This window comes from Phoenix dactylifera, chromosome 3 (genome assembly GCF_051530095.1).
Source record: "Phoenix dactylifera cultivar Ajwa chromosome 3, Ajwa_hap1_PhDact_Kaust_v1.1, whole genome shotgun sequence".
Lineage (NCBI taxonomy): Eukaryota > Viridiplantae > Streptophyta > Magnoliopsida > Arecales > Arecaceae > Phoenix > Phoenix dactylifera.
Genome location: NC_143192.1, coordinates 12302501 through 12318566, shown reverse-complemented (window position 1 = coordinate 12318566; position 16066 = coordinate 12302501). Strand labels below are relative to the sequence as shown.

The 16066-nt window shown below is 41.7% G+C and overlaps 1 pseudogene; it reads right to left on the bottom strand.

Moving 5' to 3' along the window:
* Nucleotides 1-3309: 3309 nt before the first annotated feature.
* On the bottom strand, nucleotides 3310-5775 carry LOC149767908 (uncharacterized; annotated as a pseudogene).
* Between the last annotated feature and the right edge of the window lie 10291 nt (nucleotides 5776-16066).

Below are 16066 nucleotides of genomic sequence, written 5' to 3'. Positions count from 1 at the left end.
TTCATCCATGATCATCACCATACGCATCTCATGCATAAATATTATTTTCATATCTATAATTTAACTGATTATGTCATCTCACAACTTGCTGATTATGCAAGATATGATTCTAAATATTTGTAATCATATTAACAAAGCATTAGAATCCTTAATCCAAGCATACAAAAAATCAGCATGCAGAAAAATTAGCAAGCTGAAATTCTGCATGCAGAAAATTTCAGCAAGCATAATCTTTTAAATTTCAGATCTAATATGCCTTTTATAATTAATTCTAATCTTAATCTACATAATCATGGCTCTGATACCATTGTTGGGATCTCTCGCACACCGCAGAAAAATTCTGAACGCAGCGGAAAGGCATGCGCGAGATCCTGTTCATCGCATGAACGTATTTTACAATCATCATTTGTAGATAGATTAGGATTAAATACTTTTAAACCATTTTTACATCATTACGAAGATCATATCTTCACCTTGTGCGGGTAGATGACCACCGCAAACTGATGATCGTGGTGCTTGATGAAGGTTCGCTTGAAGCCGCACATGCGTCCGGCTTCTACGGATATCCACACGAGGCAAAGGACCGATCTATGTCTTTGAATCTCCCCGGGGTGCTAGCTCCCTTGCAGAGAAGACTTTTGATGGCTGAAATCTTTCCTTTTGAATCAACTCTTAATTACCTTGAGAGGAGAAAAAAGAAGGATGGATCAAAAGAAAAGCAAAGCCCCTTTGCAGCCTTTTTCTTCTCCTTGTATTGGAACCTAAAAAGAAGATGGAAGAAAGGGATGACACCTCCTCTCTTTTTTTTCTTTGATTGTGTTTGAAACCCAGAGGAGAAGAGAGGGGCTTCATGGCACAAAGAGAGGGAAAAATTCACCTCTCACGGCTGCCCCTTTATTCCTTTTAAGATAAGGGTTGGAGCTCCTAAAATTTAGGCGCGGGATTTGGATGGATCATGGAAAACCGCTTGGACTCTATTCCTAAGCAAGGGGATCCGAAAGAAAGGATTACGAACGTGGTTGAATGCTGGGTGGGATCCGTGGACAGGAGCAGAATGGCTTGGAGGAAATCTAGGAAGATGATGCTTGACTCGCGAACACTGGGAAGATTGCATGGCGGGAGGAGTCCATGGGTCTCGGCTCTGTTCCGAAGCAAGCAAAGGTTGTAGACGTTGGCATGATCTTAGAGGTTGCGTGCGAACGGGAGGAATCAGGAAGAAGATCTGGGAGGAGATCAAATCTGGGAGGACGAGGGTGATCACTTGCAGGGTGCTCACGGGATGCTCGGACGCGGTTGAATGGGAAGAATTCGGAGGCGATCAAGGATGCTCTATTTTGAAGCAGGGGAAAAACGTGTGGATTTGAGCCATGAACTAGGATGCTGGGAGATTTGTTGCACATGGGGGATGATGAATGACATGAGGATTGACCTGGGAAGCTTGGATTGACTTGGATAGTGGACGCGGGAAAGGAATGGGATTGGTTGGGAAATGGCTTTCTTTTGAAGCTAACACTGGGGAGGTTTGGACAAGTGGAGGGAAGTAGTCTTGATGGGTGGACATGTAAAGAAATTCTTGAATGGCTGATTGCACATGAAGGTTGATCCATGATACGGGTTCAAATAGTACAACATGGGAGATTTTGGGATAGAATGTTAGAACATGAACGAAAGGTCGAACTCAATTGGATGTGAAAGAAGCAGGGGAGTTGGGATGAACGGCTGAATCGAAAATCTGAGAGGATTTGATTTGCGAGGTTTATACAATTTGGGTTCAGGGATAATCCCAAATGAGTTTGACGCAACCTGCATACATTAGACTCGACCAAGAAAATCAATCAAACTCGAATTATTTTTAATAATGCAATGATGAAGGGAAACACATTTTTCTATGTTTAAATCTAAAGTATGTGCATAAAAATAATAATAAGTGCTATGTAAAATAGATTAATTTATTCATTATTAATTTCATTATTAAAGTATGTGCACACCCCCAAACTTGCATTTTGCTAGTCCTCGAGCAAAATAAAATAGAAATAAGAAATTAACTCACTTTCGTAGGAATCGCGATTGCATTTACCGTATGCAATAAGGTTTTAAACCCCGATGTTACCCTAGTGGACGAGTTATAGTCACGTGAGGATTTCCAGTGAAGATACCCACAAACTTCAATCTTAAAATAAGTCTTTTTATTTATTTATTTATTTATTTATTTTTATTTTTTTAATTTTATTATTATTATTATTATTATTAATCTAATTTAAGATACATAAATGATAAGAATTTCAAAGCACACACGATTTTATTTACTAAGCCAGCCCAAATTCTAGGTTAGTATGCAATCTAAGTTGAAGTCATTAAGTTTCCGTTTAGAAAGTTGTAAGACTTATTTATACTGGAGTGCTCCGTGAAATCTGGACCGTACACAAGCTAAGGATTCGGATCTCTAAAATATTACTAAGACTAGTAGTTTCCAAGGATTGGTCAAAGGGATCTACTCACTGATTCAAAATCATCTTATCTGCAGAATTTCGAGAGTTGTGGATGTTTACTTTAGTACCTCACGGGCTTTATCTATAATATTCCAGTTTACTCAAATTTTTACAACGACGGCTTTCACACTATTATCTTTTTCAAGATCAATACAGAGTTTTTTTTTAAAAAAAAGATGTATAAATTGTGCACTTTTACTCTTGTGGTGATTTCTCCGTGTAACGAGTAATTACTCGACAACTCTCACACCAGTTGGCATAAGGTGTCGGGCATCAAAACTCCCCCACGGACTTATGCTCGGAGTCTTCATCACAAGCCCGCTTGACCTTTGACAATAGGTAGCCCTTTTCGATGTTCCTGACTAATTTTTTTTTTTAGATTAGATAAGTATGATTCATCAGGGTCCAAGGTTGTGACCATACTATCAACATAATGTCGAGCTTAGACTTTAGAAGGGTCAGCCAGTGTGTAGTGAAATTTCAAAGTATTAATTAGCTTACAACTCACTAAGAGAGACTTAATAAAAAGAACTTAAATTTGTATTACTTTCGACTAGTCATTGGACTTTTTAGATTTTATATACCTTCTGTGTTTATCATTCTCAATTTTTTTTTTTAAATATCATAAAGATCAAGATGAAAATCCTCCAACCTAAACGTGAGAACGAATGCAAGAGATGCAAAAAATGTAAACAGAATGCTTAAAAATACCCCCAAACCTAAACCTAACATTGTCCTCAATGTTAAAAAAATCTAAGAAAATTGGATTGCCTCCCAACAAGCGCTAAGTTTATTGTCTTCAGCCAGACACAGTGCATCCTTAATTATTTTGGTAAACAAGGTTCATCAAATTAAGGGATTCAATCAATTTTCCGTTGGCAACACAATCCACATAAAGTTTTAACCTTTGGCCATTGACTTTGAAAACATGTCCACCATTGAGATGTTGGATCTCTACTGCACCATAAGGAGAAACCTTTTTCACTATGAATGGTCCATCCCACCTAGAGCGAAGTTTATTCGGAAAGAGTCGCAACTTGGAATTGAATAGCCAAATATTTTGACCAGATTCGAAGGACTTACGGTTAATGGTTTTATCATGAAAAGCCTTAGTCCCTGCTTTATAAATTTTAGCATTTTCATAGGCCTCATTGCGCAACTCTTCAAGTTCACTTAGTTGGAGTTTTCGGTTAGGACCAGCTGCTGCCATGTCTAAGTTAAACTTTTTGATAGCCTAGAAAGCTCTATGTTCAAGTTCTACCGGTAAGTGACAAGCTTTTCCAAAAACTAATCGGTAGGGAGACATGCCAATAAGAGTTATGTAGGCAATACGGTAGGCCCAGAGAGCATCATTTATCCTTTGAGACCAATTTTTCCTATCGAGACGTACCGTTTTCTCTAAGATGTGTTTTAACTCCATATTGGACACCTCGACTTGTCCACTCGTTTGCAGATGGTATGGGATAGTAACTTTGTAGGTGATGTTATATCTGTGAGCCAAAGCCTCGAAAGACTGGTTGCAAAAATGAGATCCCCCATCACTGATGATGGCTCGGGATGTGCCAAAATGACAAAAGATGTTTTCATGTAAAAATTTAACCACAATCTTGTGGTCATTAGTTTTAGTGGCGACAGCTTCTACCCATTTTGAGACATAATCAACCCCTACCAGAATGTATTCGAAACCAAAAGATGGTGGAAAAGGGCCCATAAAGTCAATACCCCAGACATCAAAGATTTCTACAATTAAAATAGGATTGAGAGGTATCATATCTCTATGGAAAATGGTACCCATCTGTTGGCACTGTTCACAAGTTTGGCAAAAGTTATGGATATCTTTGAAAAGTGTGGGCCAATAAAATCCACTCTGTAAAACTTTTGCTGTCGTTTTTCTACCCCCAAAATATCCCCCACAAGCTTGTGAATGGCAGAATGAAAGAATACTTTGAAATTCGCATTCGGGGATACATCGATCGATTACTTGATCGGGACAATACTTGAATAGATTGGGATCATCCCAATAATAGAACTTCACTTGTGAAAAGAATCGATTCTTGTCTTGAGTTGACCAATCATCAGAAATTCGTCCTATGGCAAGGTAATTCACTATGTTTGCAAACCATGGTATTTTTATTCCTTGTACCTCAAATAATTGTTCATCTGGAAAAGAATCATGTAAGGGTGAGGTATTTTGAGAAGGCTCAAGAAGAATCCTAGATAAGTGGTCCGCTACGACATTTGCAGCACCTTTCTTGTAGTAAAAGAATCCATCGAATCAAACGGGATTTGGTGTCTTTCTTTGCAAGAAGGTATCGAAGGGCAGCATGATCAGTGAATATGGTAACCTTGGATCCTAAAAGGTAAGATCAAAACTTGTCTAGCGCGAATACTACAACTAGTAACTCTTTTTCAGTGGTGGTGTAGTTCAATTGTGCATCTGAGAGTGCTTTACTAGCGTAGTAGATGACATGAGATACCTTATCTAGCCGTTGCCCTAAAACTGCCCCAATGGCATAGTCGGATGCGTCACACATTAGTTCAAATGGAAGGATCCAATTAGGAGGCCGTATGATAGGTGCAGTGGTCAATTTCGAGTGAAAAATTTCAAATGCCTCCTCGCATGCTTCGTTAATGAGAAAGAGAGTGTCCTTGGCAAGAAGATTGCACAAGGGTTTGGAAATCTTACTGAAATTCTGAATGAAGCGACGGTAGAAACCAGCATGGCCAAGGAATGAACGGATTTGTTTCACAATTTTGGGTGGAGGGAGATTGGAAATAAGATCGACTTTGGCTTTATCTACTTCAATACCCCTCTTGGACACGACGTGTCCCAAGACTATGCCTTCTTGAACCATGAAATAGCTCTTTTTCCAACTTAACACTAGGTTGGTCTCCTTACATCTTTTTAGAACTAAAGTTAAATTATCTAGACAATCGTCAAAAGATAGGACAAAACTGAAAAATTATCAATGAACACTTCTAGAAAGTTTTTCACTATATCTGAAAAAATGGCCATCATACATCATTGAAAAGTTGCGGGTGCATTGCATAGTTCAAAAGGCATCCTCCTATATGCAAATGTTCCAAATGGACAGGTAAAGGTGGTTTTCTCTTGATCGTCCGGGTAGACAGATACTTGATTATATCCAAAATAACCATCTAAGAAGCAGTAGAAACCTTGACCAGCCAACTGTTCCAAAATTTGATCTATAAAAGATAGAGAAAAATGGTCCTTCCTAGTCATTGAGTTGAGTTTTCTGTAGTCAATGCACACACGCCAACCCATGGTTGTGCATGTTTGTATCAATTCTTCTTCCGTATTTTCAACCACAGTGATACCTGATTTTTTTGGTACCACTTGTGTCGGACTTACTCACTTACTATCAGAAATTGGGTAAATGATTCCGGCATCTAGTAACTCACCACTTCTTTCTTGACTACCTCCTTCATGTTAGGATTGAGTCTTCTTTGCATTTCTTGGGTGGGCTTTGCATCATCTTCGAGGTAAATTCGATGCATGCAAATGGAGGGGTCAACCCCTTTCAAATCGGCTACAGACCATCCTATGGCATGTTTATTCTCTTCTAGCACCCTTAAAAGTTTACCTTCCTGTTCAGTAGATAAGTTGGCCGCGATGATTACAGGAAGGGTATCTTCTAATCCTAGAAAATCATACTTAAGAGTTGTCGGAAGTGGCTTTAACTCAAGTTTAGGTGGAGAATCAATGGAAGGACAAAGTGGTGCGCTAGCAATGGGGGGAAGAGGTTCAGGTCGGATCTTCCAAGAAAGGGAGCTCATGGGAGATTGATTGGCAGTTGTTTTTGCCCTAGATAAATTTCGTCCCTACCTGATAGGATCTAAGGTTCTTGTTTATTCCGATCATGCCGCCCTTAAGTACCTTCTCACAAAGAAGGATGCTAAGGCAAGGCTCATTCGTTGGATCCTATTGCTCCAGGAATTTGATCTCGAAATTCGAGATAAAAAGGGATCTGAAAATGTAGTAGCTGACCACTTGTCCAGACTGATTGTTGAGTCATCTGCAGAATCATTACCTATATCCGAAACTTTTTCGGATGAACAACTAATGATGATTTTCCATACCAATGTTCCATGGTATGCTGACATAGTCAACTACCTCGTTACTGAACAAATGCCTAGCTCTTGGACCAAACAGGAGCAATTTCGCTTCCTAGCTCGTGTGAAGTGGTATTTTTGGGATGAACCATACCTATTTAAATATTGCCTTGATCAGATCATCTGACGGTGTATCCCTGAATACGAACAAAGGAAAGTCCCTTCCTTCTGTCATGACCACGCTTGTGGTGGTCATTTCAGTGGTAAAAAGACGGCTGCAAAGGTTTTGCAGTGCGGATTCTATTGGCCTACACTATTTTATGACTCACATGAGTATTGTAAAGCATGTGACCGATGTCAAAGACTAGAAAAAATTTCAAGAAAAAATGAGATGCCCCTGAACCCGATCTTAATTGTAGAAATCTTTGATGTTTGGGGTATTGATTTTATGGATCCTTTTCCCATGTCATTTGGGCACCAGTACATACTCCTAGCTGTTGACTATGTGTCCAAGTGGATTGAGGCTGTCGCATGTAAGACCAATGATCACAAAGTAGTAATCAAGTTTCTTAAAGAGTCTGTCTTCGCTCGCTTTGGCACCCCTCGTGCTATCATTAGTGATGGGGGGAAACATTTTTGCAATAGAATTTTTAAAGCCCTTGCTAGGAAGTACAACATCACCCACAAGGTCGGTACACCATATCATCCACAAATAAGTGGACAAGTTGAGATTTCCAACAGAGAAATTATGACCATCCTTGAAAAAACTGTCAATCCATCTCGAAAGGATTGGTCCCTTAGGTTAACAGATGCATTGTGGGCATATCGAACGGCATACAAAACACCAATTGGAATGTCCCCATTGTTGGGGTATGCGGAGACCATTGGTGATGAAGAGAATTGAAGGAGAATCAATTCTGCATAATTCTGTCTGGCGGACTGTCGGAGTCGACTCGAGCTACAGTCGAGTCGACTCGGGAACAGTCGAGTCGACTCGAAAACAGTCGAGTCGACCCGGGAGGAGAAAGGCCAGAAGACCGAGAAAAATACGTTTCTGTCTGGACTGTCAGAGTCGACTCGAGCTACAGTCGAGTCGACTCGAAGCATCGTCGAGTCGACTCGAGCTACAGTCGAGTCGACTCTAGATCGTGCTAGTTTTGTCCAGACGTGCCAGAGTCGACTCGAACCACAGCCGAGTCGACTCGGGCTCGCGGAAAATCATACGGACGATTTTCTTTTGGTGTTTTTTGATAGCGTTTCGACGGCTATGATCATCTGAAGGTCTTGAGACTATATATAGGACTCATGAGAGCCCTAGGAGTAGAGATATTCAAGGATATTTCGAGAGAGACTCTTGTTTTGTGCGGCTAGGGTTCTAGAGAAGAAGAGGATTGGGATCCTACTTCTTGTGCAAAGGGAATTCTGTGTGAATCTCTTGTAGAGCGATCGTGTGTGATCGTTCGGGTGTGTGCTATCTCTGTAATCTGTTCATCCTAATTGAGATTTAGAGCGGTGGAGGATGTAGGCTACTTGTAGCCGAACCTCGTTACATCTTTGTGTTTGCTTTGCTATTTTCTTTCTATTTCTTCTTCCTTTGGTTTGATAATCCGCTGCGGTGCTCAAGTGTTTTACCCTATTGATACCACGGGGTAATCTTTTGCCCTTCGTAGCGGAAGCGAAGCGGTGATCCTTGAGTCCGGTGTCGAGGGAGCGAGAGAGTGCTTATCCGTTTGCTTCTCTCTTTGCTTGTCCGACGTTGGTGGTTGTACCGGTGTGAGTGGGTTCCGGTGCAGGGCGGCCAACAACTGGTATCAGAGCTATTGGTATTCTGCAATGGCGGATGAAGGAAAGTTGCGAATTGAGAAGTTCAATGGCACGAACTTCGGGTTTTGGAAGATGCAAATAGAGGATTACCTTTACCAGAAGGATCTCTATTTACCTCTTGGAGGTAGAGCGAAGAAACCAGAGAAGATGTCCGATGAAGACTGGGAGGTCCTCGATCGGAAGACGCTCGGCACCATAAGATTGTCACTTGCATCCCAAGTGGCATTCAACATCAAAAACGAGAAGACGACGATGGAGTTGATGGCAACATTGTCGCGGATGTACGAGAAACCCTCAGCATCAAACAAGGTATTTCTCATGAAGAGGTTGTTTAATCTTCGTATGAAAAATGGCGGCAGCGTAGCAGAATATCTCAACGAGTTCAATGGACTCACGGCCCAGTTGGAGTCAGTGGAGATTAGTTTTGACGATGAGATTCGGGCATTGCTAATTCTCTTCGGATCGCCTGATAGCTGGGAGGGCCTGGTGATGGCTGTGAGCAACTCTTCGGCGATGGGGAAGTTGATCTTTGATGACGTTGTGGGAGTGCTTCTGAGTGAAGAAGCAAGAAGGAAATCTTCTGGAGCTACGGAGTCGTCTGGAAGTGCACTAAACACCTCTGACCGGGGAAGACAAAAGAAGGACGGTCGATTTCGAAGCGACTCGAAGTCGAGATCCAGCAGGTCTCGAGCACCTCAGAACAAGGGAGCGAAGTGCTGGAACTGCGGGAAGATGGGGCACTTTAGGAGGGACTGCAAATCTCCTAAAGGGAAGCAAGGCGACCACACCGAAGGAGTCAGCAAGGATCTGGCAAATCTTGCTGAAGACAGTGATATGGATGCCCTCGTTCTATCTTTATCTACCGGTGACGAGTCTTGGGTGATAGACTCGGGCGCGTCTTTCCATGCTACATCCCAACGGAAGCTTCTTGGAGGATATGAGAAGGGAGACTTCGGCAAAGTCTACCTAGGGGATGGAGAGCCTTGCACCATACAAGGAAGGGGAAGCGCGGAAGTGAAGTTGATTTCTGGATCTTCACTTGAGCTTGAGGATGTACGGCACGTGCCTCAACTGCAGAGGAATCTGATTTCTGTTGGACAGTTGGCGAGCCAGGGGTACAAGACTACTTTCACAGCTGATCAGTGGAAGGTATCCAGAGGTTCGTTGACGGTGGCCAGTGGCAAGAAGATTGGGACACTTTATGTCACCAATGGCACGGAAAACTCTATTGGAGTTGCTGCAGCAGATGTGGACGCCAAGTTATGGCATTGCAGACTTGGGCACATGAGTTATCAGGGACTGGAGGTGATGCACCAGTTGGAAAAGCTGCAGGGTCTCAGGAGTGTTGAGATGGACTTCTGTGAGGATTGTATTCTCGGAAAGCAGAAGCGTGTTTCATTCAACAAAGAAGGTAAACCTCGGAAGCAAGAAAAGCTAGATCTCGTGCACACGGACGTGTGGGGGCCTGCACCGGTTTCTTCCATTGGTGGATCTCAGTACTATGTTACTTTTATTGATGATGCTACCAGGAAGCTTTGGGTGTTCTTCTTGAAGCACAAGTCAGAGGTATTTGGGGTCTTCAGGAGATGGCAGGCAATGGTAGAACTCGAGACAGGAAGAAGGTTAAAATACCTGAGATCAGACAACGGTGGTGAGTATTGTAGCAGGAAGTTTGAGGACTACTGTGCAGAGGCTGGGATCGTCAGGCAGAGGACAGTTCCAGGGACACCACAACAAAATGGAGTTGCTGAAAGGATGAACCGAACAATTAATGAGCGTGCCAGGAGTATGAGGATACATGCTGGATTGCCACAGCAGTTTTGGGCGGAAGCAGTTAACACTGCTGCCTACTTGATCAACAGAGGGCCATCAAAGAAACTTGAATTTGGGATTCCTGAGGAAGCATGGACAGCAAAGAAGATTGATTTGGCGCACTTACGAGTATTCGGTTGTACAAGTTATGTCCATGTTGATTCAAGTCAAAGAAGCAAACTAGACGCCAAATCAAAGAAGTGCATTTTCGTTGGATACGGAGGTCAACAGTTTGGGTATCGGTTTTGGGATCCCGAACACAGGAAGATCATTCGTAATAATGATGTGGTATTTTATGAGAAAATGCAGCAGAGCACTGAATCAGAAACAAAACCTGTTGAGCCGTGTTTTGTAGATCCTGAAGAGGAGTCTACAAATTCTGATCAGAAGACTCAGTCAGAGCAAGAACCTGAAGTATTGGCACCCCCTCCACAACTAAGAAGGTCCACTCGTAGTACTCATGGGAAGCCTCCTCAAAGGTATGATGGGACTCTTAGTTATTTGCTGCTCACAGATAATGGCGAACCTGAATGCTTCACGGAGGCATTGGAGGTTGATACCAGGAATGAGTGGGAGTTGGCCATGGATGATGAGATGAAGTCATTGGAGCAGAATCAAACGTGGGATTTGGTGGATCTGCCCAAGGGGAAGAAAGCACTGTCAAACAAATGGGTTTACAGGCTGAAGGAAGAGTAGGATGGGAAGAAGCGATACAAGGCCAGGCTGGTTGTAAAAGGATTTCAGCAGAGAGCAGGTATCGACTTCACAGAGATCTTTTCTCCTGTAGTCAAGATGAGTTCTATTCGGGCGGTGCTGAGCATGGTGGCAGTAGAGAATCTTCACTTAGAGCAGCTTGATGTGAAGACAGCTTTTCTTCACGGAGATCTCGATGAGGAGATATATATGCAGCAGCCGGAGGGATACATTGCAGCTGGCACGGGTGACTTGGTTTGCAAATTGAAGAAAAGCCTCTATGGTTTGAAACAGGCGCCCAGGCAATGGTATCTCAAGTTCGATAGTTACATGTTTGAGATAGGATACAGGAGATGTCAGGAGGATCACTGTTGCTACTTCCGGGACTTCGGTACATCTTACATTATCTTGCTATTGTATGTTGATGACATGTTAGTTGCAGGAGCTAGCATGCATGAGATTGCAAAATTGAAGCTGAAGCTGTCAAGAAAATTTGCAATGAAGGATCTAGGAGCAGCGAAACAGATCCTTGGGATGCGGATCAGCAGAGATAGGTCTAAACATATCCTCAGACTATCTCAGGCGGAGTACATCAGCCGAGTACTCAGGAGATTCTGCATGGAGGGTGCCAAACCTGTTGGCACACCGCTGGGTGCCCACTTAAAGCTTTCCAAAGGGCAAAGTCCGAAGACGCGGGTGGAGGAGCTCAATATGTCAAAAATCCCGTATGCATCGGCGGTGGGGAGCTTGATGTACGCTATGGTGTGTACAAGACCAGACATTGCTCAAGCAGTGGGAGTTGTGAGTCGCTTTATGAGCTGCCCAGGCTTGGAGCATTGGCGCGCGGTCAAATGGATATTGAGGTATCTGAAAGGTACGGAGCACATGTCATTGTGCTATGGAGGTTCTGAGATCCAGTTACAGGGCTTTGTGGACTCAGACATGGCAGGTGGTGTGCTGTCGCAGGCAACCAAAAATAAAACCTATACTCCTAAAAATATATATGTAGTAGTGCGAGTAAGGATCGTTCCCACGAAGAGTATCTAGCCTAGTTTTATGCAACTTGAACAAGGACGGAGGGGGGGGTTTGAGTATAACGAAAATAATAAAACAACTAAAGAAGAATTCAGATTTAAGTATTGAAATCAATCAAAAGAACAAATCTTGGTCTAAGTCAACATCCACCATCGGAATTTTACAACTGATCATTCACTACAAGAATAGTGGTCATTAGCGACGCTTTTTTTGGCCTTTAACGACGCTTTTAAGCGTCGCTAAAAACCATCCCGACGCTTTCGTAAGCGTCGGCAAAGCGTCGCCTATGCTACAGTGGAGAAAATGTTTTCCGACGCTTGCAAAAGCGTCGGAAATTAGCGACGCTTTAAAGCGTCGTTAAATGTGATTTTAACGACGCTTTAAAGCGTCGTTAGAATATTATTTTTTTAAAAAAAAATTTCTTGATTTTAACGACGCTTTAAAGCGTCGTTAGAATATTATTTTTTTAAAAAAATTTCGTGATTTTAACGACGCTTTAAAGCGTCGTTAGAATATTATTTTTTTAAAAAAAATTTCGTGATTTCAACGACGCTTTAAAGCGTCGTTAGAATATTTTTTCGTTAAAAAAAAAATTTATGGCATTAAATATTATGATTCTGCATTTATGGCATTAAAGATATTTAATGCCATAAATATTTAATGACTTATCAAGAGGCTCAAATATGTTCAAATATAGAAGTACCTTCGGGTGTTGAGGCCATTCTAATATCAATTAACCACCACAAACAAAGATTATACAGTCTGTTCTGGAATGCAACGAGGCCGAAAGAGAATGAAAGCTTCTGCTTTAAGGCGCGAATCTGGTGATGGCCAAAAACTCGGGGTTCCCTGGATTGAGGAAAGCTTCAGAATGTTGGTTCCTAGAAATCCACGTCATGTTTTCGTACCATGACACCTGCAAGTACTTGTTCTTTCGCTCACCAAGTGTTCATGCCTTTCATCAATGCAAGGTCCATACAGATGAGCCGGCCAAGAATACAGAATCATCTTGTCAAGGAAAAAACCTTGAATCAAAGAGCTCCATTGCGATAAGAAAAATGTGTGAACCAATATAGAAGAAAACCAACTAGTCTGTCAAAGATTTAAAGTATTAAACAGAACACATCCCTCTACATAGGAAATCTTGTTTTTGACTTGATCCAAGATTCCACACAACCATAGTACATAAATTAAGCAAGAGCAGAATACTTCGATTGTAATCCTACCCTACCATGACAAGTAAACATTCAGATAGAACTCTACATGTCCCAGATCAAAATTGTGTGGTTTCATCTTCATCTGCCTCCCTCAGCACTTCATTGAACATATACTGGCTCTGGTACTCCATTAAATACTGTGCCGATCTTTTCACATCAAGAAACAGCTGATACACCCTATATTTAAAGGTTAGAATAACACAAATGCAGCAGCTATGATTCTGGCACTTGAGGCTTAAACTCTCATGTAAGCTTTATATACCAAAATTCAAACATATCATATTGACCATAAAGTATCATAATAACCTTATAATAACCTTATAAGGTTATTATAGTGATGTATATTTCTAGGAAAATTCAGTTTGACCACCTAGTTCAAAACTAATTATAATAACCTTATAATTAACCAATCATTCATGAATCATTGTTTATAGTGTCTTTGTATTGGTTAATGCTCTTCCTTTAGTTTTTATAGCATAAGATGAAAGGGAAAATATTAATTAAATATTAAGCATAGCATATAAGTAGATAACAATCAACCAGTTCCACAAAAGCAAAGAATTCATTCGACAGGATTGGTCATAAGAAGCTTATAAGGTGAATCATAGGAAAAATGCTAGGAGGCAAAAAAAAATAATTACCTGCAAACTTGATACTGCAAGCTCTGAGGCTTTGTCCAGATTGTCTGGATATTTCTGAACAGCATAATGCAAAATAAATCACTGCTACTTTCTAAAATATGAATAGATGTCACAATATGGCGCTATTGAGCTAAAAATGGTAAGTAAAACCCTTACATTGCTCCATCCCAGCAAAAGTGTAGTCATCAAATCCCCAGTGCCCTGCAAGTTATATATCAGTAAATTTAATAGAAGCCAGATTAAATAGCATGATTGATAAACAAACAATAACAACAGGAGAAACCACTAGCAAAAACTAGGACACAACAACTACTTCTGCTAGCTGAAGTGCATGCAACACAAAAATATTGCAAGAAATGTGGTTACTTGGAACAATGATTCAGTGCAGTAAACAAAGATGTGGAGTGACAGAACAAACAGCATCCTAGATGGAACCATAAATAAAAGTCATGGGCATCCAATCATTCATAAAGCATGTGTTGAATGGACACTAAGTTCACACTAAAGTGATAGGGGTTAAAAAAATTGAGGATGATTACTTGTGCGAAGCACCCTCAATAGAAACTTTCCAGCTACCATGGTTGAAGAAACTCGAGAATTTTACTCTGGCCATTGTTATACATAAGGTCTGTCATACTGATTTGTACCACCCCATACTGACCGTACCATGCCGGTAAGATACCTATACGGTACCAAGGTTTAATTTAGTATATATGAATAAGAACATAAAGTTTCTGTTCTTATTCATATATAATTACGCATGTAACAGGCAAGGATAGCACCATTAGGCAAAAGAAACAGTTATTAGAAAGGAATAGCATTAGCAGATTATAACTATCTGTTTAATCAGTGATGATAATTCATTAGCAAATAGGAGAACAGATGAAACATGTACCAGATTTCTTATAATAGAAACATGTACCATAGTTACTAATTCTTTTTCCCTGACAACAGAAATAAAATTGTTTAGTAAAAGCAAAAGTGAAAATTCAAAGCAATTATATTTTCTCTGCTATTCTCTAATTCATCTACTTTTAAGACTTACAATGAGTAATAGACATCGATCATGCCTAACCAGTCCAAATTCAAAACCCCATGACTGTTAAAATGTTTTAAAAACATAACAATGCTGTGATAGTATATATGGAACTCCAGTAAACTGGTACAGGCATAGATCCAGAATGAAAGAATTGTGCCCATCTTGTAAACCTTTGCAGGAAGAAGAGCAGACACCGTGGTTCTACAGGATACATAAAAGTCGAAACATTAGTATAAGGAAAAGAGTTTTGCAGCTGTCGATAGCAATGAAATTGTATCAACTTTCAAGACTGTGGCACATATTGGCATGCTATAACATGTCCCTGCATGAGCTGGCATGGATTGGTACGGGTTATGGACCGGCCAATAAATGTTGAGTTTGAACCAAAACTAATATGACTAAAAATAATAAAATTATAAATCATAATACGGATTTAGAATGACGGGGTTGGGGGTTGGGACAGGGTCGCCGCCGCCGCTCGGGGTGCCGAGGGGCTTCTGGGGGAGGAGAAGGTGGAGCCCTCCGCCATCACGGAGTTTTTCTTCTTGGATTGGACTGGTCATCATGGCGGAGTGAAATTGACGGAGAACTCGGAGGGCATCGCGGAGGGAGGGAGGGAGAGATTGGGGAAAATATGGGAACGAGGGAATAGAGGGAAGGGCGAATGCCGTTCGGTCCGAGAAATGAGTTTGCGGAGCGGAGCGGTGGCTGTGCTGGCGGCCGGGGAGGGGTCGGGGGCGGAGACGATGGGGCAAGAAGGATGGAGGAGCGGTGCGAGTCCATGGTTCCATGGTTCTACGAGCGGATATCTATATTAGGAAGAAGAAGAGAAGAGGAGAAGAAATCTCACCTGAGCCGCGCAAGGGGTTGGAGGAGAAGGGAGGCGAGAGCGATCCCGAGCGGCGGAGCGGTAGGATATGAGGGCGGAGGGCAATCCCGAGCGGCGAGCACGAAAAGATTGGGAAGGCTACTGCATAGAAGAAATCCCAGTAACAATGTGAGCAAACCCATGAACCTGATGATGGAGGGTAGTATTCAGAATTCGGCATCCCAGGCGGCGGAGGAGGATAGCTACCCTCAGGCTCTGCCGGTGTGGATGGCGGTGGCAAGCACGGATTTAAAGATCCAGAACATATAGAATTTAAAGATCGAAGCAAGAGAAGAAGATCCCAAACCTGGCCTTGTCCCTATCCTTGCCGGCTCCAAACTTCAAACGCCGCGTGAGTGCTCTGCGGCGAAGGA